General features: G+C 39.0%; 1 pseudogene; it reads left to right on the top strand.

Moving 5' to 3' along the window:
- The first annotated feature begins 9,834 nt into the window (after positions 1-9,834).
- On the top strand, positions 9,835-10,574 carry LOC118933043 (olfactory receptor 52N4-like; annotated as a pseudogene).

A 10,574-nucleotide genomic window follows, 5' to 3' on the forward strand; every position in this document is an offset into this window, starting at 1 on the left:
CAGGTGTGTGCCTGTAGACTATGTGTTAATCCAAGCTAGACAAGGGCAATAAAACATGCACATATGCAGAAGATTTCTCTCAGAACAGGGGGGGTGAGGTTCTAAGCCTCACCTCTGTTGATCCCCAATTTCTCACCTGATGACCCCCCTGCGACTGTGCCTGTCTTAGGTTGTTCCTCCCTTGAGGAATCTTACCCGTCTCTGGCTAACCAGTCATCTTCCGGGGCCATACAGGGAAATGTTAAGTTGGTAAGTGAGAGAGAAGCCTTATTGTTTGAAATGGTTAGCTTTTTATTTCTTTGCATATTTATGCCCTGTGGCTTCTATGCCCAGCATTTGTCTTGAGGTATCTTTACCACTTGGAGGAGTTATGATACTCGGTAAATTTGATATGAGGCACGAATTCTATTTAAGAATTCGTTGTAATTAGGAAGGAAGAAGAAAAGCTATAGAAGTAGCAGGCGGGAGAAAACATGGGAAGATTGATTATTTCTTTGACATATCTTCTTGTAGAGTAACTTCAGCATGTATATATTTTAAGCTACTACTTAAATTGGGCACACACATTAACATAATAGGAGTATAGTTACATAACCAAAGCATACCTGTAATTACCAGCCATCTCCAGTGAAACCAAGAAAACCAGTTAGGCACCCTAGGCATTTGTGAAAACTTATCAATGATATGATGGTTACTATCTAACTGAATTTGAATAGTTTGAGAAAAATCAGACAAATTAAAACAACCCATTCCTGGGCACTGTTCACATCCCATATGTTATTTTAACAGTAAATAGTCTGTAGTTGTAAGATTTTGGAGCGCTACAATTTGCACTTCTCCTAATTCTTGGTTGAGTTCCAACAGTATAGATCCAGTCAAATTTGTTGTTTTACTGTATGCACAGGCCAGCTTAGATATCTCCTTCATTCCCATGGCAAGTCCAGGAGCTGGTGGGATGAGTGCATCTACAGCTGTAGCAGTGCGTGGATCTTTGTTGGGGTATTTTGATGATCATCTTCTGGCATGAGTCTTCCCGAGAGTGCTGATGTTGGAAGTTCTCTTTCATATCGTTTCTTAGTTCATTTTCGGGGCAGCCAAATTAGGCTTTGATCCTCTGTATAAACACAAACAGACCCTTTGCCTACACTTTTATATGTCCTTTATATCATTGTGTAGAACTCATTAGAGGTCACCACATAGGAACTGCATTTTTTTTTTTTAATCATTAATCTACACTTACATGACGAATACTTACGAATGCTTTGTTTACTAGGCTCTCCCCTATACCAGGTCCCCCCTATATACTCCTTTACAGTCACTGTCCATCAGCGTAGCAACCTGTTGTAGAATCACTACTTGTCTTCTCTGTGTTGTACAGCCCTCCCCTTTCTCCCACCCCGCTATGGATGCTAATCTTAATACCCCCCTACTTCTCCCCCCCTTATCCCTCCCTACCCACCCATCCTCCCCAGTCCCTTTCCCTTTGGTACCTGTTAGTCCATTCTTGAGTTCTGTGATTCTGCTGCTGTTTTGTTCCTTCAGTTTTTCCTTTGTTCTTATATTCCACAGATGAGTGAAATCATTTGGTATTTCTCTTTCTCTGCTTGGCTTGTTTCACTGAGCAAAATACCCTCCAGCTCCATCCATGTTGCTGCAAATGGTTGGATTTGCCCTTTTCTTATGGCTGAGTAGTATTCCATTGTGTATATGTACCACATCTTCTTTATCCATTCATCTATCGATGGACATTTAGGTTGCTTCCGATTCTTGGCTATTGTAAATAGTGCTGCGATAAACATAGGGGTGCACTGATCTTTCTCATACTTGATTGCTGCATTCTTAGGGTAAATTCCTAGGAGTGCAATTCCTGGGTCAAATGGTAAGTCTGTTTTGAGCATTTTGATGTACCTCCATACTGCTTTCCACAATGGTTGAACAAGTTTATATTCCCACCAGCAGTGTAGGAGGGTTCCCCTTTCTCCACAGCCTCGCCAACATTTGTTGTTGTTTGTCTTTTGGATGGCAGCCATCCTTACTGGTGTGAGGTGATACCTCATTGTAGTTTTAATTTGCATTTCTCTGATAATTAGCGATGTGGAGCATCTTTTCATGTGTCTGTTGGCCATCTGTATTTCTTTTTTGGAGAACCGTCTGTTCAGTTCCTTTGCCCATTTTTTAATTGGGTTATTTGTTTTTTGTTTGTTGAGGCGTGTGAGCTCTTTATATATTCTGGACGTCAAGCCTTTATCGGATGTGTCATTTTCAAAGATATTCTCCCATACTGTAGGGTTTCTTTTTGTTCTATTGATGGTGTCTTTTGCGGTACAGAAGCTTTTCAGCTTAATATAGTCCCACTTGTTCATTTTTGCTGTTGTTTTCCTTGCCCGGGGAGATATGTTCAAGAAGAGGTCACTCATGTTTATGTCTAAGAGGTTTGTGCCTATGTTTTCTTCCAAGAGTTTAATGGTTTCATGACTTACATTCAGGTCTTTGATCCATTTTGAGTTTACTTTTGTATATGGGGTTAGACGATGGTCCAGTTTCATTCTCCTACATGTAGCTGTCCAGTTTTGCCAGCACCATCTGTTGAAGAGACTGTCATTTCGCCATTGTATGTCCATGGCTCCTTTATCAAATATTAATTGACCATATATGTCTGAGTTAATGTCTGGATTCTCTAGTCTGTTCCATTGGTCTGTGGCTCTGTTCTTGTGCCAGTACCAAATTGTCTTGATTACTATGGCTTTATAATAGAGCTTGAAGTTGGGGAGTGAGATCCCCCCTACTTTATTCTTCTTTCTCAGGATTGCTTTGGCTATTCGGGGTCTTTGGTGGTTCCATATGAATTTTTGAATTATTTGATCCAGTTCATTGAAGAATGTTGCTGGTAGTTTCATAGGGATTGCATCAAATCTGTATATTGCTTTGGGCAGGATGGCCATTTTGACGATATTAATTCTTCCTAGCCATGAGCATGGGATGCGTTTCCATCTGTTAGTGTCCCCTTTAATTTCTTTTAAGAGTGACTTGTAGTTTTCAGAATATAAGTCTTTCACTTCTTTGGTTAGGTTTATTCCTAGGTATTTTATTTTTTTTGATGCAATTGTGAATGGAGTTGTTTTCCTGATTTCTCTTTCTGTTGGTTCATTGTTGGTATATAGGAAAGCCACAGATTTCTGTGTGTTGATTTTGTATCCTGCAACTTTGCTGTATTCCGATATCAGTTCTAGTAGTTCTGGGGTGGAGTCTTTAGGGTTTTTTATGTACAGTATCATGTCATCTGCAAATAGTGACAGTTTGACTTCTTCTTTGCCAATCTGGATTCCTTGTATTTTTTTGTTTTGTCTGATTGCCGTGGCTAGGACCTCTAGTACAATGTTAAATAACAGTGGGGAGAGTGGGCATCCCTGTCTAGTTCCCGATCTCAGCGGAAATGCTTTCAGCTTCTCGCTGTTCAATATAATGTTGGCTGTGGGTTTTTCATAGATGGCCTTTATTATGTTGAGGTACTTGCCCTCTATTCCCATTTTGCTGAGAGTTTTTATCATGAATGGATGTTGAACTTTGTCAAATGCTTTTTCAGCATCTATGGAGATGACCATGTGGTTTTTGTCTTTCTTTTTGTTGATGTGGTGGATGATATTGATGGACTTTCGAATGTTGTGCCATCCTTGCATCCCTGGGATGAATCCCACTTGGTCATGGTGTACGATGGTTTTGATGTATTTTTGAATTCGGTTTGCTAAAATTTTGTTGAGTATTTTTGCGTCTACGTTCATCAGGGATATTGGTCTATAGTTTTCTTTTTTGGTGGTGTCTTTGCCTGGTTTTGGTATTAGGGTGATGTTAGCTTCATAGAATGAGTTTGGGAGTATCCCCTCCTCTTCTATTTCTTGGAAAACTTTAAGGAGAATGGGTATTATGTCTTCCCTGTATGTCTGATAAAATTCCGAGGTAAATCCATCTGTCCCGGGGGTTTTGTTCTTTGGTAGTTTTTTGATTACCGCTTCAATTTCGTTGCTGGTAATTGGTCTGTTTAGATTTTCTGTTTCTTTTTGGGTCAGTCTTGGAAGGTTGTATTTTTCTAGGAAGTTGTCCATTTCTCCTAGGATTCCCAGCTTGTTAGCATATAGGTTTTCATAGTAGTCTCTAATAATTCTTTGTATTTCTGCGGGATCTGTTGTGATTTTTCCTTTCTCATTTCTGATACTGTTGATTTGTGTTGACTCTCTTTTCCTCTTAATAAGTCTGGCTAGAGGCTTATCTATTTTGTTTATTTTCTCGAAGAACCAGCTCTTGGTTTCATTGATTTTTGCTATTGTTTTATTCTTCTCAATTTTATTTATTTCTTCTCTGATCTTTATTATGTCCCTCCTTCTGCTGACCTTAGGCCTCATTTGTTCTTCTTTTTCCAATTTTGATAGTTGTGACATTAGACCGTTCATTTGGGATTGCTCTTCCTTTTTTAAATATGCTTGGAGTGCTATATACTTTCCTCTTAAGACTGCTTTTGCTGCGTCCCACAGAAGTTGGGGCTTAGTGTTGTTGTTGTCATTTGTTTCCATATAATGCTGGATCTCCATTTTGATTTGGTCATTGATCCATTGATTATTTAGGAGCGTGTTGTTTAGCCTCCATGTGTTTGTGAGCCTTTTTGCTTTCTTTGAACAGTTTATTTCTAGTTTAATGCCTTTGTGGTCTGAAAAGTTGGTTGGTAGGATTCCAATCTTTTGGAATTTACTGAGGCTCTTTTTGTGTCCTAGTATGTGGTCTATTCTGGAGAATGTTCCATGTGCACTTGAGAAGAACGTGTATCCTTTTGCTTTTGGATGTAGAGTTCTGTAGATGTCTATTAGGTCCATCTGTTCTAGTGTGTTGTTCAGTGCCTCTGTGTCCTTACTTATTTTCTGTCTGGTGGATCTGTCCTTTGGAGTGAGTGGTGTGTTGAAGTCTCCTAGAATGAATGCATTGCATTCTATTTCCTCCTTTAGTTCTGTTAATATTTGTTTCAGGTATGTTGGTGCTCCTGTATTGTGTGCATATATATTTATAATGGTTATATCCTCTTGATGGACTGAGCCCTTTATCATTATGTAATGTCCTTCTTTGTCTTTTGTTACTTTCTTTATTTTGAAGTCTGTTTTGTCTGATACCAGAATTGCAACACCTGCTTTCTTCTCTCTGTTGTTTGCTTGAAATATCTTTTTCCATCCCTTGACTTTAAGTCTGTGCGCGTCTTTGGGTTTGAGGTGAGTCTCTTGTAAGCAGCATATGGATGGATCTTGCTTTTTTATCCATTCTATTACTCTGTGTCTTTTGATTGGTGCATTCAGTCCATTTACATTTAGGGTGATTATTGAAAGGTATGAATTTATTGCCATTGCAGGCTTTAAGTTTGTGGTTACCAAAGGTTTAGGGTTAGCTTCTTTACTGTCTTACTGTCTAACTTAACTCGCTTGTTGAGCTATTATAAACACAATCTGATGATTCTTTACTTCTCTCCCTTCTTATTCCTCCTCCTCCCTTCTTCATATGTTGGGTGTTTTGTTGTGTGCTCTTTTTAGGAGTGCTCCCATCTAGAGCAGTCCCTGTAGGATGCCCTGTAGAGGTGGTTTGTGGGAGGCAAATTCCCTCAACTTTTGCTTGTCTGGGAGTTGTTTAATCCTTCCTTCATATTTAAATGATATTCGTGCTGGATACAGTAGTCTTGGTTCGAGGCCCTTCTGTTTCATTGCATTAAGTATATCATGCCATTCTCTTCTGGCCTGTAGGGTTTCTGTTGAGAAGTCTGATGATAGCCTGATGGGTTTTCCTTTGTAGGTAACCTTTTTTTTCTCTCTGGCTGCTTGTAATACTTTGTCCTTGTCTTTGATCTTTGCCATTTTAATTATTATGTGTCTTGGTGTTGCCCTCCTTGGATCCCTTGTCATGGGAGTTCTGTGTACCTCTGTGGTCTGAGAGGCCATTTCTTCCCCTAGTTTGGGGAAATTTTCAGCAATTATTTCTTCAAAGACATTTTCTATCCCCTTTTCTCTCTCTACTTCTTCTGGAATGCCTATGATTCTTATATTATTTCTTTTATATTGATCACTCAGCTCTCTTAAAATTCTTTCATTCCTGGAGATCCTTTTATCTCTCTCTGCATCAGCTTCTCTGCGTTCCTGTTCTCTGTTTTCTAGTCCATTAATGGTCTCTTGCATCTCGTCCATTCTGTTTTGAAGTCCTTCCAGAGCTTGTTTTATTTCTGAATTCTCCTTCCTTAGTTCTTGCATATTTCTCTGCAAGTCCATCAGCATGGTTATGACTTTTGTTTTGAATTCTTTTTCAGGTAGACTGGCTAAATCTATCTCCCCAGATTCCTTCTCAGGGGAAGATGTAGCAGATGCCGAAGCTGTCTGGGTTAGTCTTGTCTGGATCATATTTTTTTGCCTTTTCATGTTGACAGGTGCTATTGACTGTCAGCTGGGAGGGCCAAAATTTTCACTTACTACTGGCCTTTCTTTACTGGGGCAACTGCGACCCCTAGTGGCTTGTGTTGGGTAATTGCGTGTAGAGTGGGTCTTTGTGTCTTGCCTGGCTGGGAGGGAGAAATTTCCCTTTCTGTGGGCGGAATTTGTATCAGGCTGCTTCTCTGCTTTCGCAGCGCCCGGTGGGGTGATGGATGGGGGGGCTGCTTGACTGTTTGCCTCCGTGAGGGGTCTCAGAGCTGTTCCCCAGGGGGTTAGTGCACCCGGTTTTCCCTGTAATTTCCAGCTGCTGTACTGTGACCTGGGTTGTTTCCGTCAAGCTGTTAAGTCCCTGTCCCTTTAAGACTTTCAAAAAGCCCCCGCTTTTCTTTGTCACAGGGGCATCAGCTTCAGCACCCGCTCTGAGGTCTTACCCCCTGTTCTCCCAGTATCCAGGGCCCCCTGGGCATATACTGTGTCTGCGCTCTGGCCCGGATGGCTGGGGCTGGGTGTTCGGCAGTCCTGGGCTCCGTCTCCCTCCCGCTCTGCCTATTGTTCTCCCGCCGGGAGCTGGGGGGAGGGGCGCTCGGTTCCCGCAGGGCCGGGGCCTTTACCTTACCCCTTTCACCAGTCGCTGGGTTCTCGCTGGTGTAGTTGCAGTCTGGCCACTGTCCTGCGTCTTCTGGTCTCTCTTTTAGGGCTAGTTGTGTTTGTTGTATTTTCAAAAGTATATATGTTTTTGGGAGGAGATTCCCACTGTCCTACTCACGCCGCCATGTTGGCTCCGCCCCCCTGCACTCAATATAAGGGTTTTTTACAATCTGTCTTAATATAAGGGTTTTATTAAATTGCTGATGATGTTAAGAGTATAATAATACCATAATTTATAATGCCATGATGTTAAAATAGAAAAAGAAGTTGATTCTACCAAAAAATCTATTCCTTAACTATAAGCTTGATACTTGACTAATTAACAATATATTAAGAGGCTTTAGAGGTTGGCTATCTAATCTGTCTAAGAGAGAACTGAATTTTCCTGAAATGTTATACTAGAGGCTATTTTGTGGGGATGCAAAAAGGAAAGAAAATTGCAAAATTATGAGGCCTAATAATATCAGTATGATTTAAGTAGGAAACAGTAATCAGCAACAAGAGAGAACACAGCCCTGCCCATTTTGGCCTGTCAGTAACCTAAGTGCTCCAGGTTTAAGAACAATTGTCCACTCAAAAAGAAAAAAAGAACAATTGCCCATTCAAAAAAAAGAACAATTGTCCATTTCTTTTAGAAACTTTTCCTGATCAAAATTTAATTAGTTGTCATTTCTATCTGCTTCTATATGACTTTAAGATTTTTGTAATGGTGTTAAGAAGAGATCTTTGAAGACCACTGTTATGAACATGTTCAACCTATGCTGCCTTTACTATTTCCAAAAATGTTGTCTTTTGCAGAATTTAATCTGTCTTCCTTTGGTGCAAATACATAAAGATGAAACAGGCTTGTAGGTAGAAAAACTGGATAAGTAACAACTTGCTCTGATTCAACCACTGTTCTAAACAATGTGAACTGTCCTCTTATGATGACTGGTGGTGTATTCCAGGAATCCACTTTCATAATATGAATGCATATGTATCAGGTGTGATGAAGGCCAAGGGTGAAGATTCATAAAAAACAGGAGGATTGAATCCAATATTTTTATTTAAGTATAAGATCCTCTGTACTTTTCCACTACCTAACTCCAAGAACACTGGCAGCCCATATATAACCCGCCAGTATACAGATGAATGAGTACTTTTCTGGAAAAACTGAAAATCCCTGAGGGAGAAAAGCTTATCAATGCTGTTAACTAAAAATGTCTCCAATGAAGTTGAGGTCCCTACTTGAACACTTTGAGAAATTCTACCAATGGATAAGATTCATTCATCACGTAGAGTTTTGAATCAGCTTTCTGTAGCTGATTCTGTAACTCTTTCTTAGGTGCGAATAATAGTACAGGATTACTGGATATTTGAGAAACTATTTCAAAGTAAAAGAAAAAAGAAAGATATAAAAAATAAATAATTGAAACTTAGATGCTATAGAAATATAAGAAACATATGTATAGCATATGTACATATATTATTGCCAGATTCACAAGATTCAGAGAAAAATGTGATCTTGGAAATTTTAATATTAGACAACAACAAAAAAAAGCCATGATATTTGGGAGGTAGAGTTCAGGAGTTTTTCTATAAAGTGGATCAAAAAATAGAGATGCAATATAATTTTTAAAATGAAAAGAGTAAGCCCCAGAGATCCAATAGCTGACTAAAAGTAACTGGAGTAAAATAACAGTTGGGAAGAAATTACTAAAAGTTCATACAAGAAAATTCCCAACATTGAATGACATTGTGTCATGGATTTCCAGACACAAAAGCCCAATAAATGCCTATCCAATAAAAGACATACATGTACACATATACCTCTACCATCATATCATTACCATTAAATTTGAAAGTATAGAAGTTTAAAAATGTTCTTAAATCCAGAGCCATAAAGACAAATACATGAAAAAAAGCAGAAGGAAGAGTTCATCTGAGAAGGATTAAAAAAATAGGGTCTTAATATCTATCTGCAGCTAGGGGATTGACAATTCCTTTGAAATTCATACATAAGGAAGCCTCATCTACATATGGCCTCCATTTATTCACTTATAAAATGCAGGCTAATAAAAATACTTATTGGCTTGTAGTGAGGATTAAATGAGTTAATATTTATAAAATTCTTAGAACTGTACCTGGTACATAGTAAGCATAAATATGAACTACTATGAAGAGTAAGTACAATAATAAAGAGGTCCTAATCATGTCAGTTGAGATTTACTTTAAGAAAACACCCAAAGGGAAACCTGTATGATAATGAACATTTAGATAAGATATAAATATATAAATATCAATCAGAAAGATCATAATATAATTACACCTGATTATAAATTTATGAATATTGTATCTATGGCCTTTTGTCTTAAAATAATGTAGATAGTATTTATCAGAGAACCTGGCACATAGTGAGTACTAAATATATGTTTGTTGAATGGATTAATAAACCAATAAATTAACAAACACTGTGTATTTGGTTTAAACCACACTTAAACAAACATCTCCCAGCATTTTCGTTCTTAAAATTTGGATATTAAAATACAGTATTTAACAGGGAGAAGAGACTGAGAAAAAAAGAAATTACAGCTGAGTTTTTTTTTTTCTTCTATTTTTCCAAACCTAGGAGGGTCAAAAAACTAAAGAAAATAAAAATAAAAATAAAATGCTACAAGCTTCTTATTGATCATACATACTTAATCATGATAATTCTGAACCAAACAGATGTGACACCAGCCTTATTCATGTTTGTTGAATGAATTATTTTTTGGCTATGCTCTCCTTTACTTACCTTGTCATGTGCTCTAGTACAATCCCTAAATCTCTCTGCATCTTGTGTTTTCATCTCAAAGAAATCAAATTTGAAGAATGCCTAATCCAGATGTTCCTGGTTCATACCTCCACAGAGATGGAGTCTGGGGTGCTCATGCTTATGGCCCTGGACTGCTACATGGCCATATGTTATCCTCTGCACTACTCAGCTATCCTCCCCCGCCCTGTCATTGCAAAGGCTGGGCTTGCAACTTTCCTGAGAGCAGTGTTGCTCATCATACCCTTGATTTTCCTTACTAAGCACCTGCTCTACTGCAGAGGAAATATAATTCCCCACACCTACTGTGACCAGCTATCTGTAGCCAAATTATCCTGTGGAAATATCAAGGCCAATGTTATCTATGGTCTGACGGCTGTCTTCCTGATCGGGGGCTTTGACATCCTGTGCATCACAGTCTCCTACACCATGATACTCCGGGCGGTGGTCAACTTATCCTCAGCAGGCACTCGGCAGAAGGCCTTCAGCACCTGCACTGCCCACCTGTACTGTCCATCTGTGCTATTGTTTTCTCCTACAGTCCTGCCTTATTTTGTTTCTTTTTAAATCACTTTGGGAGCCATACAATTCCTCCATCTTGCCACATCATCGTAGCCAATATCTACCTGCTCTTGCCTCCTATTATGAACCCTGTTGTCTATGGGGTGAAAACTAAGCAGATATGA

Source organism: Manis pentadactyla, chromosome 9 (assembly GCF_030020395.1).
Source record: "Manis pentadactyla isolate mManPen7 chromosome 9, mManPen7.hap1, whole genome shotgun sequence".
Lineage (NCBI taxonomy): Eukaryota > Metazoa > Chordata > Mammalia > Pholidota > Manidae > Manis > Manis pentadactyla.